This window comes from Theropithecus gelada, chromosome 7b (assembly GCF_003255815.1).
Source record: "Theropithecus gelada isolate Dixy chromosome 7b, Tgel_1.0, whole genome shotgun sequence".
NCBI lineage: Eukaryota > Metazoa > Chordata > Mammalia > Primates > Cercopithecidae > Theropithecus > Theropithecus gelada.
The window spans coordinates 80,589,797-80,608,861 of NC_037675.1; the positions used below are offsets into that span (position 1 = coordinate 80,589,797).

Here is a 19,065-nt window from a genome sequence, read left to right on the forward strand (position 1 = left end):
CAGTATTTGTTGCACGCCAACTAAGAGTTTGGCACTGTGTTCCAAGGGGAAGTTAAGTAAGCAAAAAAAAATAACAAACTACTAAAGTTGATAAAGCTGCTGATTTAAGCCAAAATAGTAATTCTCTTGACAACATAAGAGTGAATGTTTACATAGCATTGACTTTTTGCCAGACACTGTTCAAGCACTTTCTACATCACTACATATTTCTTTTAATATTTACAACAACTCATTAAACAGGTACTATTCTTATCCTTATTTTACAGGTGAGGAAGCACATGAGAATTGGCTAAAGTCATACAGTTAGTAAGCCATAGAGTTAGGATTTAAACCTGGGTCCAAACCCTGTATGCTTAACCATTACTCCATGAGAGAGGTCTTCAGGATTCCCTTGAGTAATCTGAGGAATGAAGTGTGCGTTATCTTTTTTTCCCCCCCCCTCAATCAATCGAGGTTTATTGAGCTAGAGCTTGAGGGTGTGCCCAAGATAAACATGAGTCACAGAAATTCTCTGTGGCTTGTGTTGTCCCTGAAGAGGTTTTCAGGAGGCTCAGTTTTGTACCTTTCCTTAGGGGGAAAAAGGTGTGTAGGAAGAGTTGGGGGGTAGGCAGAAGAATGATTGCTCTCATATTGTCTTTGTTCCATACCTGAGAAAATAAGGATTCTTAGTGTGAAGTCTAATAGACATGTACCTGTTTTGTGGGAGAATATACATCTTTTTTAACGTATTAACATTATTTTTTTCCATAAGTTATTGGTGGTACAGGTGGCATTTGGTTACATGACTAAGTTCTTTAGTGGTGTTTTGTGAGATTTTGGTGCACCAATTCCCCGAGCAGTATACACTGTACCATATTTGTAGTCTTTTATCCCTCACCCTCCTCCGACTCTTCCCCCAAAGTCCCCAAAGCCCATTGTATCACTCTAATACCTTTGCGTCCTCATAGCTTAGTTCTCACATATCAGTGAGAACATACGATGTTTGGTTTCCCATTCCTGAGTTACATCATTTAGAATAATAGTCTCCAATCTCATCCAAGTCACTGCAAATGCTGTTAATTCATTCCATATTTCATATATATATATCTCTCTCTCACAATTTCTTTATCCACTCATTGATTAATGGGCATTTGGGTTGGTTCCACGATTTTTGCAATTGTGAATTGTGCTGCTATAAACATGCGTGTGCAAGAATCTTTTTCGTATAATGACTTGTTTTGCTCTGGGTAGATACCTAGTAGTGCACTGCTGGATCAAAATGTTGTTCTACTTTTAATTATTTAAGGAATCTCCACACTAGTGTACATTCCCACCAGCAGTGTAGAACTGTCCTGTGTTCACTGCATCCATGCTAACATCTACTGATTTTTGATTTTTTGATTATGGCAATTCTGGTGTCCATTATCTTTTACTAGAAAACTCCTCCTGTTGAAATGGAATATTTCTTCCCATATCTTTCCTTTATTGATCTAATTTCACTGCCTGGAGGAAGATGGAGATTATTTTCTACAGAGCAGACTCCAGATCTGAAGACAGCCTTCAAACTCCTCCAGAAATTGTTTCTTCAGGATTAATACTCTTTCCTTCAATTGCTACGTATGACATTTTTCATTTATTTATTTAGCTTTGCAAAACTTGCCTGTTCAAAAAAGGGTATTAGATAGTTCGCATAGACATACACAACAGACAAGCAAGATAATATATATACCTCCAGGTTTTGTGGCATCAATAGATTTGATAAACATGCCGTTTGTGTCTTCATTAAAGCAAGAGATAAATGAATTAGGGCTGTACAGAGTATAAATCCCTGCAGCATGCCCCTACGTATGCCCCATCTAGAATTTCTCAAATATACAGGCTACATCTTTCTGTCCTAGTCACAATGTTAATTGTCAATTAGCATGTTTATGTCAAGATTTCCTATGATAGCATTTTTCTCTGGGATCTAATAACCCAGTAACCTTGGATGCCAGCGTTATATAGTGATATGGAGGTAGATTTCTGATTCAAAATGTGTGCTAAAGCTCTGTAATAATAGACAACTCAATTTCTGAGCTTCAGTCTCCTTGTCTAGCAGAGATAACAACAGGTACCATGCACCTTCTTAAGGCTAGTTGTGAGGACTAAATATGATATACATGTAAAATTCTTAGCAGATAGTAGGTGCTTAGTTATAATTGTAGATATTTGTCAAGAATGACTCATTTGACCAGTGGAGTGCTGGCAAATGTTTACTTAATAATTAATTGGCTTTCTGAGAGAAAAAGCTCTAGTTTGGAGCATTTGATGATTTCTCTGGTTAAACACTCCCACCAAAACTTTTGAGCTACCACCATGGCATCATGGAAGGCAGAGTTGGGTAGCAATATATCCAATCAAATGGCTCTTGGGAGCCAGTGCCAGCCAGTGCCAACATCCCCCTATGTGTGACCCATGCTACACTCATACTCCCACTCACAAGTAAGATTGCAGCTTTAATATGTAAGTAGAAAGAAACAGAAAAAAGATTTCCATTACAAAGAGCTCCCGTCAGGTGCTGATGGTGCTTGAAAAAGAGATGGTTATTTTAATTACATTTATAATTGTGAAGCTTCTTTTGCTTGCTCTGGTATGTGGAAGTGCCAGTTATTCTTTCCAAATGTGCTTGGTTTTGTCTTTCGTTACCTCTCTCTCCCTCACCCTCCCTCTTCCAACAAATGCTTCATATGGCAACAGTTACCAGGCAAAGTAAGGGATTTTATGAAAAATTCCAAGATTTGAGTAGAAAAATGAACACCAAAATACCCATTTTATTAGTATAGGTAGCATTCAGTTAAGGGTTGGGTATAAAAAGAAACATTTGCCTGCCCAAATAAAGCAGCATCAGAATCTTGGCATAAGAGAAACGGCCTTGTTTAGTGTTTGGGTGTTTACATATTCCTTGTGAGGGTGATTGTCTGAATATGCTCATTTTCATATTTTAAGTCATCATCAATTAAACATTTGTAGGAGTATTTCTTGTGGGCTGCCTCCAGTGACTGTCCATGAAACCAAGCAGCTGTTGGGTAGATATGGAAGAAAAACACCCTGAATGTTACACTCCTGATTGCTTCTCCTGGCACAGGTAGAGGTACTTATGCACAGGGAAGGAAATGAAGGGCGTGCATCCAGGTTCCTTTCTAGCGGCCTCCTTAGAAATCACTGCTTTTTGGACAGTCCTGAAAGCATGACACAGCTGAGACTTGGTATATGTACACACACAGCATCACATTTGATTTTGTTGGTCGCTTTCTTCTGGCAACCCTTTGGCAGGTGGTATCACATTCTTCTCTCTAAAGAGCATTACCAACTGAGATTTCCCTTTGTGCTTACTAAATATTTCGGGATTGTAGATTGTGTCAGCAATGATTCCTTTTATGTTTCAAAGGCTGAAAAATTTTTCTTCCTTGACACTTCACTGTCGTTGATTTGGGGAAGTAGTGCGAGCCAAGTGGACATTGGACAAGGAATTAAAATTTATAATTGCCACAAATAGTAACTTTTCCTTAGCTGCTGCTTCGTACTTGAAAATGGAATGCCCTGTAGCTTGGGAACCGAATTCTATGGTGGCTCTGCTTTTGTGATTCTTCATTCAATCTATTTAACAGTTAGTTGTATTTTTCAATTCTAATTAACATTGGTGTTGTTAATATATATCTTAAAACTATAATTTTGAGCTAAGAAGCCTTACAATAGATACACCAGCAAAGATGACTAGAGGTCTACAAGAGTGCATCATAAGTAGAGCAATTAAGATGGACTTCCTTCTGAACTGCTGCCTAAAAAGTTTGTTATTCAATCTTATCACCATAGTTCAGCAAAAAGTTAATGAAAATAGGGCAGTATAATTTTGATGTAAAACATCAAGTACCTGATAATTATCATCACCATTCATCTTTATCCACCATCATCCATCACCATTATTATTGTATTTTTATTGCTTGGATTAATTCAGTCCTAATAGAGCATAATGGTATGGAAATTATTTAATTACATTATAAGTACAAACTCTATCAAGTCAGAAATCATTTAGTCCTATGACAGAAATCCAGTAATACCAGCTCCCGGTAGGATTAACTATATATGCCTTTAAGATATATAACTTATACATGCAGAGGGATCTGTAGATTGTCTGACAACTGACTTTTCTTCTATTTCTCCATGTTGCTAGACTTAATTCTGCCTCTATTTCAAGGAACTTCAAGCACAGTGTTTAAAAGAATCACTTAGGCTCTTCCTGAATATACAAATTTTGGTACCTCATCGTTGTAGGTCTCTGATAAGGCTCTTGGAATCCCTATTTTTGACAAGCATGCCAGATGCTTCTAATAACTTGTCTGGAAGAACATGCATGGAGGAACACGCCATTCTGCCCTTATAAAAGGCATTCATTTTTCTGTCTGTTTTTGTTATATCACTGCCCAAATGGAATGTGACTATCAATACATAATAATTTCAGTTACTAATATATAGATTATTAGAGTTAATTTGTATCAAGTTATACTCATCATTAGTAATTAATAATAATGATGATGAATGATAGCAAATGTATATATGGTGTCTACCATGCCAGACACTCTTAAAGTATTTGCACGTATTAATCCTTACAAGGGTCTTCTGAGGCAGGTAATATCATATCCCCATTCTCTAGAGGAGAAAACTCAGCTGAAGGAGCCTGGTCACTGAATCACAAAAGGAAGAGAACAGGCTGTAGAATCAGATGGCATGGGCTCTAGGTCTGTCTGTGCCACTTACTGGCTGTGTGTCAATGACAAGGGTCCTTCATCTCTTCTTGACTGTAAAGAAAAACTGGGGATACAACTGCTATTAACTCCAGAGAGGGGTGGTGAGAATTCCATGAGCTGAAGTATGCAAGTGTTTAAAGGCTCGCCTGGAGAGTAGGCATGCTCTAGAAATGTTAACTGTTACCACCTTCTCTTGTGACAGCCCTGCCTTTCCAACACCTTTTCTAATGAGTTATTGTCAAGAACATCCCAGTGCTGCTTTCTGAACTGTGACTATCTTTAGCTAGTAAGGAGTGTTTGGTGTCTCTTTTTTAAAAATTTTCTTTTCTTTTTGAATGTTGAAGAACGTTCAATTTTCAATTAATCTTAATAAGCACACATACAAATATTAGGCCTAATTAATAACCTTATTATCTCATTAAAAAGGCAGAACACAATGCGCATAACCAGGAAACTAATGTACAAGTCTTAGTGTTCATTACTACTGTGAAATTCATTCACATGTTTAGTAGAAAAGAAAAAAAAAAAACAAAACACTCAGCTCCTTTTCCTACCAGATCAAGTTATAGACGTTAGCCTGTTGATAAACTTTCCCACATCTAGCAGGGATGTCTCCCAACACACCATCCCTCCCCAGCTGCTTCCTGGCCCTCTTGCCTCTGAGGTAGGCTCACAAACCCTGTGAGTTTTGAAAGTATTTTCACCTGCTAGCATCAATGAGAAATCCTCTGCAAGTCCCCTCCCCATGTTCATTTCTGTCAGTTCCTTGGGTTATGGTTCTCAGTACCTAAGTGTCATTAGCTTCACCTAGGATTGTTTAAATAAATGCAGATTCCTGAGTACTAAATTCAGATTCAGTAGGTCTGCAATGGAGCTTGGGAATCTGAGAACCCCCACCCCACCCCAAGTGAAGATGACATAGCCAGTCCTCCAACTTGTCTTCGAAAAATACTAGCTTCAATTGTAGAGAAAATCAAAAGTGCACGTGAATAGAAATCTGGGATATAATAAGACAAAAGAGACTAAAGTAGGAATAGCAAATATTTCAGAGGAAAATGAGGCTCCCCTTCTGAGGATTTCATATTAACAACTGGTGCAAGGAAAGGGAATTTGCAGCAGAGTTCAGAATAGGGGCAGTGAGAAAGCAGAGTTGAATCTGAGAACATGAATAAGGAAACCACTCTGAAGATGAGCAAGTGGCATAAGGGAAATTGCCACTGGAATGTACCCTCTCTACTTCCCTACCTCTTCTCTTTACTTCTTTGACCCATTCTTTCTGCTACAACCTACCACTAAAGATCCTGCTTAGAATGAACCAAGGTCCCAGGGGATTGCTGCATATGCATAAGAGTTGTTCTTGGAAGCCTCTGAGTTTGTTGATGCAGGGGATCCCTATGGCTCCTTGATGATAATTCAGTTGTGAAGGTATAGTACTGAGAAGCTGGTCTAAAGTTTTTATGGGATATATATTTAAAATTTTATTTAACAAATATATAAAAAGCACTGTTCTATGTGTTTTAAAAATACGAACACATTGAATCTTCTTAACTTCTTTGTGGAGTAGGTAACGTTATTATTCCAGTATTACAGATGAGGAAACTAAGAAGTTAAGGAACTTGCCCAGAGGGTATAAAGAGGAAGGGACAAGGTGATTGTTTCATACCTTATAGGAACCAGATTTTCGTATTTGTAGAAAGAAAGACTACATTTTGGGTCTATCCCAAAGAGTGTTATTTGAAGTAATTAGACTGTGTATCTCTGAAAGAATTGGAACCCACAGCTCAAAACTGTTTAAACTCTTCTGAAGGCAAAGCTAATTCTCTGGGGCTTTCTTTCTTCTGATGATAAATTTTGGGGTCACTTAATCCAGGACAGTTCCTACATTTATGGAAATGAGCATATGAGGTAGGATTAAAGAATGGGAATTCATTCATTAGGCTGTATGCCATCGTGGTTCATTTTTTTCTAAAGCTGAGCCAAGAACATCTGTACCCCAATTTTTTACTTTCTTGGCCAAAAGGTCACAAATAACATCTCACACTAAGAACATTAAAATATTTACCAAAGATTTTCTAGCCAAGAATATTTCTTCATTGCAATGTCTCTGAATATCTTCCCTTAATATTCATCTAACTTTTATTTTCTATGACTAAGTAACAGTAATATTAATAATAGCAACTGACATTCAGTGAGCTCTTATTCTGTGTTGTTTCAGGTGTTTTACCTATATTCTATTATATGAAATAGCACAACTTACTCTGATTAACTCAATTTTATTGGATATAACAGTTATTTTTCAATTTCTATTGTGACAAAAAATGTTTTATCAATCATATCTATAGCTAAACTATGTAAAAATGTTTGTAATTATATCCTTATAATCAATTTTCAGCAGCAGAATTGCCAGTATAAGAGTATACTTTAAGAAAAAAATTCAGCACATTTTACCAGTTTTCCTGCCAAGAATGTTATACCAATCTATATTCCCACCAACAACATAGCAAGACTTTTGTGAAAAGTTTTGTTTGTTTGTTTTTGAGATGGAGCCTTGCTCTGTCACCCAGGCTGGAGTACAGTGGCACGATCTTGGTTCACTGCAACCTCCACCTCTCTTGGGTTCAAACGATTCTTCTGCCTCAGTCTCCTGAGTAGCTGGGACTGCAGGCACGTGCCACCACACCTGGTTAATTTTTTGTTTTTAATAGAGATGGGGTTTCACCGTGTTAGCCAGAATGGGCTCAATCTCCTGACCTTGTGATCCGCCTGCCTCAGCCTCCCAAAGTGCTGAGATTACAGGCATCAGCCACCGCGCCTGGTGTGAAAAGTTTTTAAAGTAATGAACTGCTAGTTAGCAACCTATGAGTTTTTTAAGGTGTTGTCTAGCAGTCTTTATAAAAAACAAACAAACAAACAAAAACAAAACCGAGGTCCAATCACCTGTTTCCTTACAAGAGGGAATCAAGGGTATATTTCAGTCTGTCTATAATGCACTGCTATGTAATTACTAGGGAAACTTCTCCAAAAGTCACAATGGGTAAAGTGTTATAAATTCTCTGAGCCATAAGTAAAGTTTCTAGTGTTTGAGAGAATCTCATTCCGTGTCATCATTGAGATCATTAAAGTCTCAGTTCACATGTTACCTTTAGAGAGAAGTTTTCCTACTATCTTATCTAAAATAGTCTTCCCAAGGTCTATCCCATTACTCTGTCTTGTTTTCGTAGCACTTACTAATTATCTTTGTTTATTGCTTTATTGCTTGTCTCCCCATTATAATATATGCTTCTGGGAGTCAAGAGCTCTTTCTTATACCAGCCATTTTATCCCAAGACCTAAAACAGTTCTTGGCACATGAAAGATGTCTATATATGATGAATCTGTGAATGAGTGATGAATGAATAAAAACTGGTCCTCTTAAATCCCAAAGTCCTCTATTTGCTATTTATGTACAGCTGTTAGTCTGTAGTACAACACTGTTAAGGGACAAAATATGCATACAGGCCAAAGAAATATTTGTAACTCTAAGGTACTCAATTTTGTAGATGAAGATAAGCGAGGAAGAACCAATTATTAGAGTATCAGTGGCATTGGTCCTTTGGTTATAAGCGTAAGTGAATTGCCCCTTGATTTTGAGTTGCTATTTAATGGTGTTGGACAGTTACAGATAAGTTTGTTAGAACTTTTCTCTTTGTTTCCTTAAGGCTTTTGCCCTTGGGTAACCATCTTAATCAATTTCTTCAGTCCCTGTCTTCCATGGATAAAGTCTTAGCAGAGCTATTAAAGATCCTAATGTCAACTTCTCTTAAGATTATATTGTCCATTAATGGGTGTTCTGAGAGATATTTTGAGATCAAGTGCTAAAGATTTACAATACACACTTTAACTAGGAGAATATGCTTGTTTCACTAGGACAGATATGTTTCTCTATGGTATCCCCTGCACTTACAGTAACTGGCACGTAGGCAGCATTAAGAAAATGTTGAATAAATGAACAAGATAATCAAATTCTGTCTTGTCAAGAAACCCATTTGGGATCTATTATACGTTCTGGGTAATTCCTCTGAGCATCAGTGAGAATCTGTGCAACGAATAGTCTAGCTTATATCTAATTTGAACTACTGAGTGTGGGCAGTAGAAATTATTTCAGTAGAAACTTAGCTGGCTTGAATTTATGAGATGTTATTTATTAGTCTCATTAAGAAAAATGTCTACCAACTTCTTTAGGAAGCTCATGTCTTCAAAAAGTTTATTTGAGGTTTCATATAGAGTTCCTTGGTTATAATAAACATTCCTGACTTCTGCATGTTTGCTATTTATGCAACAATGATGATTGGATCTAAGTTACTTTGTCACTTTCTAATTCGTTTATTTTAAATTGCTCAGCTAGTACAAAACAATAGAGATACTTTGATGCTGTAAAGTCTCTTTGTAGTATCTGGTGGGATTGTGCTAGTCTTTGGTGGGCTGGTAGTCCCTATACAGCTTGGAGAAACACAGGGCTCTTTAAACGATCCTTTTTTTCTTTTCTGTTTTAAATTTCATCACTTGGTTATTTTTGCCACCGGCTCTCATTGCCTTCTTACCCAAATCTAAAATTCCTATTGCAAAATAAATAGAAAATGTGATCTCTACTCTCCTTCAAAATAATATTTTCATTTCTTTGGACAAGTATGTTAATTTCTTCATATGCAGTTGTCAATGGTACAGGTTTCGGAACCAAATAGCCTAAATTTGTGTCCGGACCCCACTACCTGCTATTACAGACTTTGGGCAAACTAGTCAACCTTTTTGTGCCTCAGTTTTCTCATCTTTAAAATGGGGCTATTAAGAGTACTTCTCTATATTGTCATTGTGAATTATGAATTATGAATCAATACATAAAATGAACTTAGAAGAATGACTGGCACATCACAAGTGCTCAATGTTAAATTGTTTTTATTGGGAAGAAATGAAAATACTTCCTTGTTTAATGCTGGAGAAAAGAATCACTAACCCACTGCATCTCTAAGATGATGATGAGAATTGCAGTTGCCATTTATTACATGCCTACTGTGTGCTAGGCACTGAACTCAATGCTTTGTCCACCTTATGTAAGTGAAATCTCACAACACAGTGAAGTATTATTATTTCATGTTATCAATGAGGAAACAGGAGACCCCAAAGATTGAATTCTTTCTCTAGGGTTAAACATCTTGTAAGTGATGGATTTCAGAAGTAAATCCAGTTGCATCTGATTTTAAATCCTGTCCTCTTAATTGTTATGTCACCTCTACAGTCTTCAATAATTGAGGCTTAATCTTCTTTGATTACTAACATCCAGTAGCTATTCCAAGGGAATTCAAAACCCTTGTCTTCATGAATTTCAAAAGCAACCCAAGTCCTGAAAACAAAATTTTTGTAAAGTCTATCAGTGTAATCCAAAACAAGATAAACACGTTTTAAAGATATTTGCCGATAAGACTCCCCTACCCTCACTGTTACAATAACAGTGTAATTTTCCCTGGTATTGCTCTGAACATTAAGGAATTAAAACACTTGAGGTTGGACTTGTCAAGAGACCTATTTTTGTTTTGTTATGTTGTAATAGCTGTTGTTTATGATATTTTTCTTTTTCCTTCATTCTACTTTTTCTTTCTCCAATCTTGGCTTCAAGGGCAACTTCCTGTGCATGTTCAGGAATCTGTGGCAAAGGGAACAAGTATGATAATTTGTCTGCTACCATTTGGATGTTAGTATTGTCTCAGCAGCCAGGAAAACAGACAGAGCCGCTGTGAGCATCATTGTGTTTGGGCTGCGGCTTTAGTTGCCAAAGTGCAGATTTTACTGTTGGCATTTCCACCACCTGCTATGGGTAATAACCACCAAAAGGACAAATCCCCTTGTCTGTGATTTTTCTTTCTAGGCTTCTTTGGGGAAAGATTGTGAAATGATTTATTCCTCTGTACATATGAAGCTACAGTATATTCTCCGGTGCATAGTTTTGGCCTCTGATACTCTGTGTTCTTAGGCTAATCCATTAACTTGCCTGGGGGAAAAGGGACAGGAAAGATGGATGAAGGTGTTATGAAAACAGAGATGAGAAGGATCTTAAAAAACCCCAACCACTGCATCTTCTTCCCTGTTCCCATCTGCTCCTGAGAAGTCCTTTAGAGGAAGCCAGTCCTGTTAATACCTATACTTTATACCTGTTGTTTTAAATGAGGCAGTTCTTCCTCACTATATGGATATAATAAACAGTTAAGCTGGCTTCCTATATGCCCCTCAAAAGGAGACAAACACATAAACCATACACAAATGGTTTTGTGCTCAAATGAGTGTTGGAAATGCTGGATAAAACAAAGGTAAGTAGGTCTTTTCATTGCAGGCCTTCTCAGAGCCTTAAAAAAAAATCCTCACTCACATTTTGAATCTCTAGGAGAGACATATAGTATACAACTATTTTCCAAATTTATTTCACCTTGTAATGCTTTTTGTTTTAGAAGCAGTTGAGGGACAAAAGTTCTGTAGAACACACTTCAGAGAGTATTGGGCTAGATTACTTTCATTGCATTTTTGCAATTTGGTTTATAAACTTACCTTGGAGTTTGGGCAAATTGACTAGTTAGTTCAGATAAAATATTTTTTTTTCAGGTTGCAAGTGTATTTTTACAGTAGCTAGCAGAAGTTGTGGTTCTGAAAAGATACTATAAGAACATTATCTTGTGATTTTTTTTCCCCCACCTCCACTTTTCCCCTGTCTTTAGAAAAATTAAAGTATACCTAAGAAGAGAAAACCAAAGTGAGTGGTAACGGTGTATGCCTCTATAGATGGACAGGTGTGTTATTTACATTGTATCCAAGTAATGTCTAAGTAGGCCTTATTGATGAGATCCTAAGAAACTATAAAAAGTGAACATACCCCAGATTTCTCTTTGTGTACACTTTGAAAGTGTTTTTCCATTTCTATTAACAAGTTTAATTTGTCATGCTCATGAAATCAACATAAATTTATGGAGGCAGAACCTAATACAGTAAAAAGACAATGTGATCCTTTTCATATGGCATTTTTAATACATCGTATCACAAACTACTTCAAAGAAACAATTAAAAGAACAAGGAAGAACTTAGGAGATTCTTAAAATAGTATGCAGCACATTTTAGAACTCATGTGACAGAGCTTCCCTGATGGGCCCAAGTCCTGTCTCCTGTCTTTCAAAATGTCAGCACCAGTTCCAGAAGGAGAGACTGAACCTTGTGATGGTCATAATGTAAAGTGTTCACACGACCAGGTAGCATTTCCATTCTTGGAAAGCTACGTTACTTGGTTCTAAGAGATCAGTCCTACAGACGTGTTTTTAGTCCCTTCAAAGTCAATTAATTTCATGAAAAAATGCTGAAATGAAAATGCTTTATAGTTAAGCTTGGTGTAGTCATAACCACACATAGCTGTGTTCTGTCATAATATGTAAATTGAACTCTGTCATAATATCTATTTTTCAGGAGGCTCTCAGTTAAATTTTCTTAAAAAGTCTTTCTGATTATGAAAGTGATGCATGCATTGCCCTGTGGCACATTAGATATTACTACATATTACTGTCTCATAGAATATATAGAGAGAAGGTGGCAGTGAGGACAATTCTGTGGTCACCTGGAAGGTTTACCACTGGCACAGGAAAAACAGCTGTCCCATCTCTAGTTGATAAAGTGCCCAGACTGTGCATTAGAGGCCCAACGTGGAGGGAAGTCAAATTGCCTTTTTGTTGATTCTAAAGTGGTCTTTGTATCAGAAAGCAGAATCTGAAGAAATATGCTGCAAGTTAGGATGACTATAGTTAACAGTAATGTATTATATAGTTTCAAATAGCTAGAAGGAGGATATTGAATGTTCCCAACACAAAGAAATGATAAATATTTGAGATGATAGATACACCAATTACTCTGATCTCATCACTATACATTATATGTATCAGAACATCACCATGTGCCTGATAGATTATGTATAATCATTTGTCAATTAAAACTAATTAAGAAACAACTTACTTATCTTTTTGCTAAATCTGGATGTGGATCCAGCTGCATATAATTTCTTCCCAGTTCTGTGAATAGGATATAAGTCTTGGTTTCCATGGTGTTGTGTGACTTACATTTTTGCTTATCTTTGTCAGTGCTTTTGTGGGAAGAAGACAGGGGCTCTATCAGAGGTTGTTAGCTTGGTGATATTTTCAGTCACAAATTCTTCATTTGTTCTTAGAAGTTTTCTCATTTCTTTGAACTTTCCATTAACATTCAATCTTTCACTTGTATGAAAACTATTTTCCTTCCTCCTATTTTTCCTCTTTCATACTTTCTCCAAATTCAGGAGGCAGATAATGGTAATTGAAAGTTCTAGGGACACATTGTGAGCTCAAGGTCCAGAAAGGTTAGGGAAAGTCTTTATTTTGAACTGTAGATATGTTTTAATTCCTTCTGGAGACTAGCACTCCTCAGAGATACTGAGACTGGCACTGGTGCTACTGGATATTAAACAGAATGGACCTAAAATATTCTCCTGTATTAAGAAGATTCTTTTCAAAAGAAAGCTCTGTTTTGTAGTTATTGTTGCTTTCCTAAAGATAGAGCTTTCCTGGAACTGTGGAGCTCCACAATATTGATGGCTCATCCCAGCACTATTTAAAGGCAGTGCTTTGTCATATTTTTTGTATTTGTACCTTTGCCAAATAATATTTATTAAATGATTAAATAAATTCAACTGCACTTAGAAACAATAGGGAGGGAAAATGAAGTTGTGGAGTTGGGGTGTATGTGTGTATATGTGTGTGTGTGTATGTATAATATAATTAGTACATTTTCATGTGGCTGATAAAGACATAACTGAGAGCGGGCAATTTGCAAAAGAAAGAGGTTTAATGGACTCACAATTTCGTGTGTGTGGCTGGGGAAGCCTCACAATCATGGTGGAAGGTGAAAAGCACATCTCACATGGCAGCAGTCAAGAGAAGAGACGAGAGCCAAGCAAAAGGGGTCTCATCTTATCAAACCATCAGATCTCATGAGACTTATTCACTACCGTGAGAACAGTATGGGGGAAATCACCCCCATTATTCAGTTATCTCCCACTGAGTCCCTCCCACAACATGAGGGAATTATGGGAACTACAGTTCGAGATGAGATTTGGGTGGGGACACAGCCAAACCATATCATATATATACATAGGTCAGATTGGTAAAAGTTATAGAAGTAAATGTTAGAAAACTATTTTGTAAAGTTGGAAAGTAGAAACAATAAAAGAACAAAACTCAAAGAGATAAATGTTTTCACTGGTGTTTTTTTCTGGTGTGACTCCTCCAGAGATTATTCTGGTTTTCCATTGCTGTGTCACAGACCACTCCAAATTTAGTGGATGAAAATGACAAGCATTTTATGATGTCATGGATTCTGTGGACCAGAAATTTGGACAGGGCACAGTGAAGATGGTGAGGACGGTTTGTCTCTGTTCCCTGATGTCTGTGATCTCAACTGGGAAGAACTGAGGAGCTAGAAGTGACTGGCATGACTGAGACTCGGAATTACCTGGAGGCTTCTTTATTCACGTGTCTGTGTCTGAGCCTGGAATGGGATGATTTGAAGGCTGAACTTAGCTGAGACAGCGTGGCTTTCCATGTGGCTCAGGCTTTTCATGCATGGTGGCTGGGCTTCTGAGAGAGAAGTCCTGAGAGGAAGTATCTGGAAAGGGAGCCTTACAAGAGAACTAGGTAGAAGGGTAGAAGTTGCATTGCCTTTTCTGACCTAGCCTCTGGAGGCACACAGTTACATTTCTACCACATTTCATTGGTTCCATGTGAATCACTCAGACCAAACAGATTCTAGGGGAGAAAAAAATGAGCCTCACTTCTTTACGCAGGAGAGGCAAAGTCACATTGCAAAAGAGCATGTTGGATGGAAGATGTTACATCTGATTTTGAAAAATATACTTCTCTACAATATTGTTTGGTCATCTTATAAAAGAGTAAAAAATAGTGTACTTTTATAATATTTCATTGGGAATTGTATCAGGCACTTTATCTTGCTAATGTAAGATGGTTCACTTTAAAGTGGTTTATGTTTAAAACACTGTCTTTCTTCACCTTTCTAAAAAATGCTCTAAGATAATATATAGGGATCAATCAACATTACCTTTTTTATTTGTGTAGCTTATTTAACTATAACTATTTAATAAATGTTATAGGGACATTGTGTTAGTCCATTTTGTGACCCTATGAAGGAACATTTGAGGCTCAATAATTTATTAAAAAAAAAAGAGGTTGGCCGGGCGCGGTGGCTCAAGCCTGTAATCCCAGCACTTTGGGAGGCCGAGACGGGCGGATCACGAGGTCAGGAGATCGAGACCATCCTGGCGAACACGGTGAAACCCCGTCTCTACTAAAAAATACAAAAAACTAGCCGGGGGAGGCGGCGGGCGCCTGTAGTCCCAGCTACTCGGGAGGCTGAGGCAGGAGAATGGCGTAAACCCGGGGGGCGGAGCTTGCAGTGAGCTGAGATCCGGCCACTGCACTCCAGCCCGGGCGACAGAGCCAGACTCCGTCTCAAAAAAAAAAAAAAAAAAAAAGAGGTTTAGGCTAGGCATGGTGGCTCACACCTGTAATCCCAGCACTTTGGGAGCCTGTGGCGGGTGGATCACAAAGTCAGGAGATCAAGGCCAGCCTGGCTAACATTGAAACACCATCTCTACTAAAAATACAAAAAAAATTAGCCAGGCGTGGTGGTGCTTGCCTGTGGTCCCAGCTACTCAGGAGGCTGAGGCTGGAGGATCGCTTGAAACCAGGAGGCAGAGGTTGCAGTGAGCTGAGATCACACCACTGCACTCCAGTCTGGGCAACAGAGCAAGACTCTGTCTCAAAAAAAAAAAAAAAAAAAAAGAAAAGGAAGAAAGAAAAGAGGTTTAATTGGCCCACTTTTCTATAGGCTGTATAGGAAGCATGGGGTTGGCATCTGCTTAGCTTCTGGTGCGGCCTCAGAGAGGTTTTACGCATGGTGAAAGGCGAAACAGGAACAGCACGTCACATAACGAGAATAGGAGCAAGAGGAGTGGTGGCGTGCCACACTCTCAAACAACCAGATCTCATGTGAATCTGCAGAGAGAACTCACTCATTACTAAGAGGAGGTCACCAAGCCATTCATGAGGGATCCATCCCCATGACCCAGACACCTCCCACCAGGCCCTATCTCCAACAGAATGGATTATATTTCAGTATGAGATTTGAAGGGAACAAAACATCCAAACCATATCAAATATCATAGAAGAAAAAATAAGAAACATATGGGAACATATAAGTGAGAAGATAAGTTAGTGAATTATCAAAAAGTGGAAATAGCAATATCCAGGCAGGTTAGCATACAGAAGTGATGTTCTAGTGGTTCTCAATCTTTATTGCACAATATAATCATCTACAAATTAAAATCAAAACAAAAAAGTCTGTTACCCTGCTTCCTCCCCCAGAAACACTGATTTAATTGGTCTAAGGTATAGACCAGGTATCAACATTTAAAAGTTCCCTAGGTGATTCTAATGTGCAGTCAATCTTGAGAACTATTGCTTTAAACAGTTTGTAAAATGTGCGAAACGGGGAAAGATGTTTAATTATAATGTTTAGTTACATGATTGAACTTTCATCAATAAGATCTAAATTCTGATCTAAACAGAAATTCATTTGCCTCTTCATTCTTCAACAGATTAATTCCCAGAGGACACTGTTGGATTCATAGCTGATGTGTAAATAGAGTCCACACACAATATCCAAAGCAGAAAGCTGAAAGGGACTTGTTTCCTTGATAATATCATTGAACCATTGAAATATTGACCCCATAATTGCTCTAATTTTGACTTCTAAGAATGTAGAATGTTTTTATTTTGTTTCAACCAGGTGTTGGATAATTCTATAATTTGCACCCGAAAGCATTTGAAACGTTCCTGTGTATAAACACATTTTCTTGATTGTGTGGTCAATCTGCTGGACAGATCCGCTGTGATTTCAGACAGATCTGGGTTTGAATCCTGGCTCTGCTACCTTTTAATAACTTTAATAATCTTATTTCATGATGCCTCCAAAAACTGGGAGAAAATAGAGTACCTGTTTCAGAAAATGATTATAGGAATTAAAATCATTCATTCTTTCATTCAGGAAACCTCTGAGCACATGAGTATTCCAAGATTGTGTTCTGTACTTGGAGTATATAGGAATGAACAAGACAGCCACACTTAGCAGAATGGGAGAGAGAGGCAATAAGAAAGTTAAAGAAGAGGAGACAATGTCAGTTTCTGATAGAAGCTGGGATAAAAAAGGATGTAGCAAAAAAGGGTGAACAGGACAAGTCTAAGACTCAAACGATAGAAGGTAGCTCCGCAAGGACCAGACAAGCACATCTAAGTCAGAGAACTATTAATGCAAAAGACTCTTATGGCAAAAATAAGATTGGTTTATTTGAGGACAACAACAAAAAAGGCCAGAGAGCCTGGATCTAATCAGTAATGCAGTGGAGAATGAGAAAAGTAAGATTGGACGGGTAGAGAGAAGACTGATTATGTAAGCCAGGAAGAGGAGTTGGGATTCATTATAAGTCTCAGGATCAGCATTTATAAAACTTGTAGCAAGGTGGTAAATGATCTAATTTTGTATATAAACAGGCAAGAGTGAAGGGGGAAACCTGGTTAGCAAGCTCTTATAATAGTCTCAGTGAGCTATGATGGTGCCTTATTTTAGGGTGGTGCTGGTAGAAGTGAAAAAATATATATTTAATTTTGCTGTGAACCCAAAACTGCTCTAAAATATAAGGTCTACTTTTTAAAAGTATATAAATGTAAGTAAAACACATAGATTTATATGGTGGGCACTCAGTAAATGCTACTTCATAGCTGGAATGCAGTGGCATGATCATAGCTCACTGTAATCTTGAACTCCTGCACTCAACCAATCCTCCTGCCTCAGCCTCCTGAGGAGCTAAGACTACTGGCACCACATGCCCAGCTAATTTTACTTTTTTTTTTTTTTTTTTTTTTTAAGAGACGGGGTCTAGGTATGTTACCCAGGCTGGTCTCAACTCCTGGCCTCAAGCAGCTGTTCTTCCTTGGCCTCCCAAAGTGCTGGGATTACAGGTGTTAACCACCATGCCTGGCCAGTGAATGCTATTTTATTCATAATGTTATCATTACCATTAGTACAACCTGGAAGCAAGATCTGGCTCTGTCATTAGCATTGCTTTGGTGGAAAGATTTACTAAGTAAAGCAGAGAGACTTTTCCAAGTTGTATTTATTATCTTTAAAGGCTTTCCCCTGAAGGTACACTGAAATACTAAGAAGACTGGAATAGCTTGAGATCTCTACAAAGGGATTCCACATACCGGTTTGGGACTTCGAAGGGAAAATGCAAGGATTCACAACTTTTAATAGGCAGTTATTTTTGTTTCTATATCTGATGGTCGTATAATTATATTTTAGCATCCCAACACAGTTTTGCCAGAATGGTGTGGCTCTATGATTGTGTTGCATTATGTACCACTTCAACCCAAATTAGTTTAGTGATGTTATAGAGGCAGAGTTGTTTTCCCATCAAAGTGGAAACAAGTATGCAAAAGCAAGATAAACACTATCAGAGTGTTACATTCAAGCAGCATTGGTTTTAAGCTTAAGCAAATTCCCACTGCCTTGCTTTATTCGTATACTTATGAGAAGTTATTTTATAGGTCATATAGCTGAAGTGAGTTTATAATTACGGCAATGGATCTACATTGGAATGTAGTTTATAGTTACCAGCTCAAATGTCTCTACCTTTCACGTTATGTTGGAAAACTGCATGCTATCTTTATTTCTTAGTTTCACATCTGCAAACTGAGATTAAGATCTGATTTTCTGTTTAAAGCCTATTGCCTACATCAGAGAAATCATTTTTCAGCACTTGAAAGACTTTGAAAACAGAGGCTTCCTAGGCAGCTAATATTTTGTTTACTATGGTTTTTTTATTCCTTTTGAATAGACTTTATGTTGTAGAGAAGTTTTAGGTTCATAGTAAAATTGAGCAGAAAGTATAGAGTTCTCATAAACCTCATTCCTATGCCACCACACATAATAGCTTCCCCCATTAGCAGCATTCCATACCTGGGTGGTACATTTTTTTGCAATTGATGAAACTGTATTGACACATCATCACCCAAAGTCCATAGTTTACACTAGGATTCACTTTTGGTGTTGTACATTACTTTCATGTGTCACCATCAAATATCCTACAGAATAGTTTCATTGCCCCAAAAGTTTTCTGTGCTCTGCTTCCCCA

At 37.7% G+C, this 19,065-nt stretch overlaps 1 protein-coding gene across 17 annotated transcripts in view; it reads left to right on the top strand.

Annotated features, from left to right (window-relative positions):
• NRXN3 (neurexin 3) overlaps positions 1–19,065 on the top strand; it is a 1,630,631-nt gene that overhangs the window by 973,845 nt on the left and 637,721 nt on the right. The window lies entirely within an intron of this gene.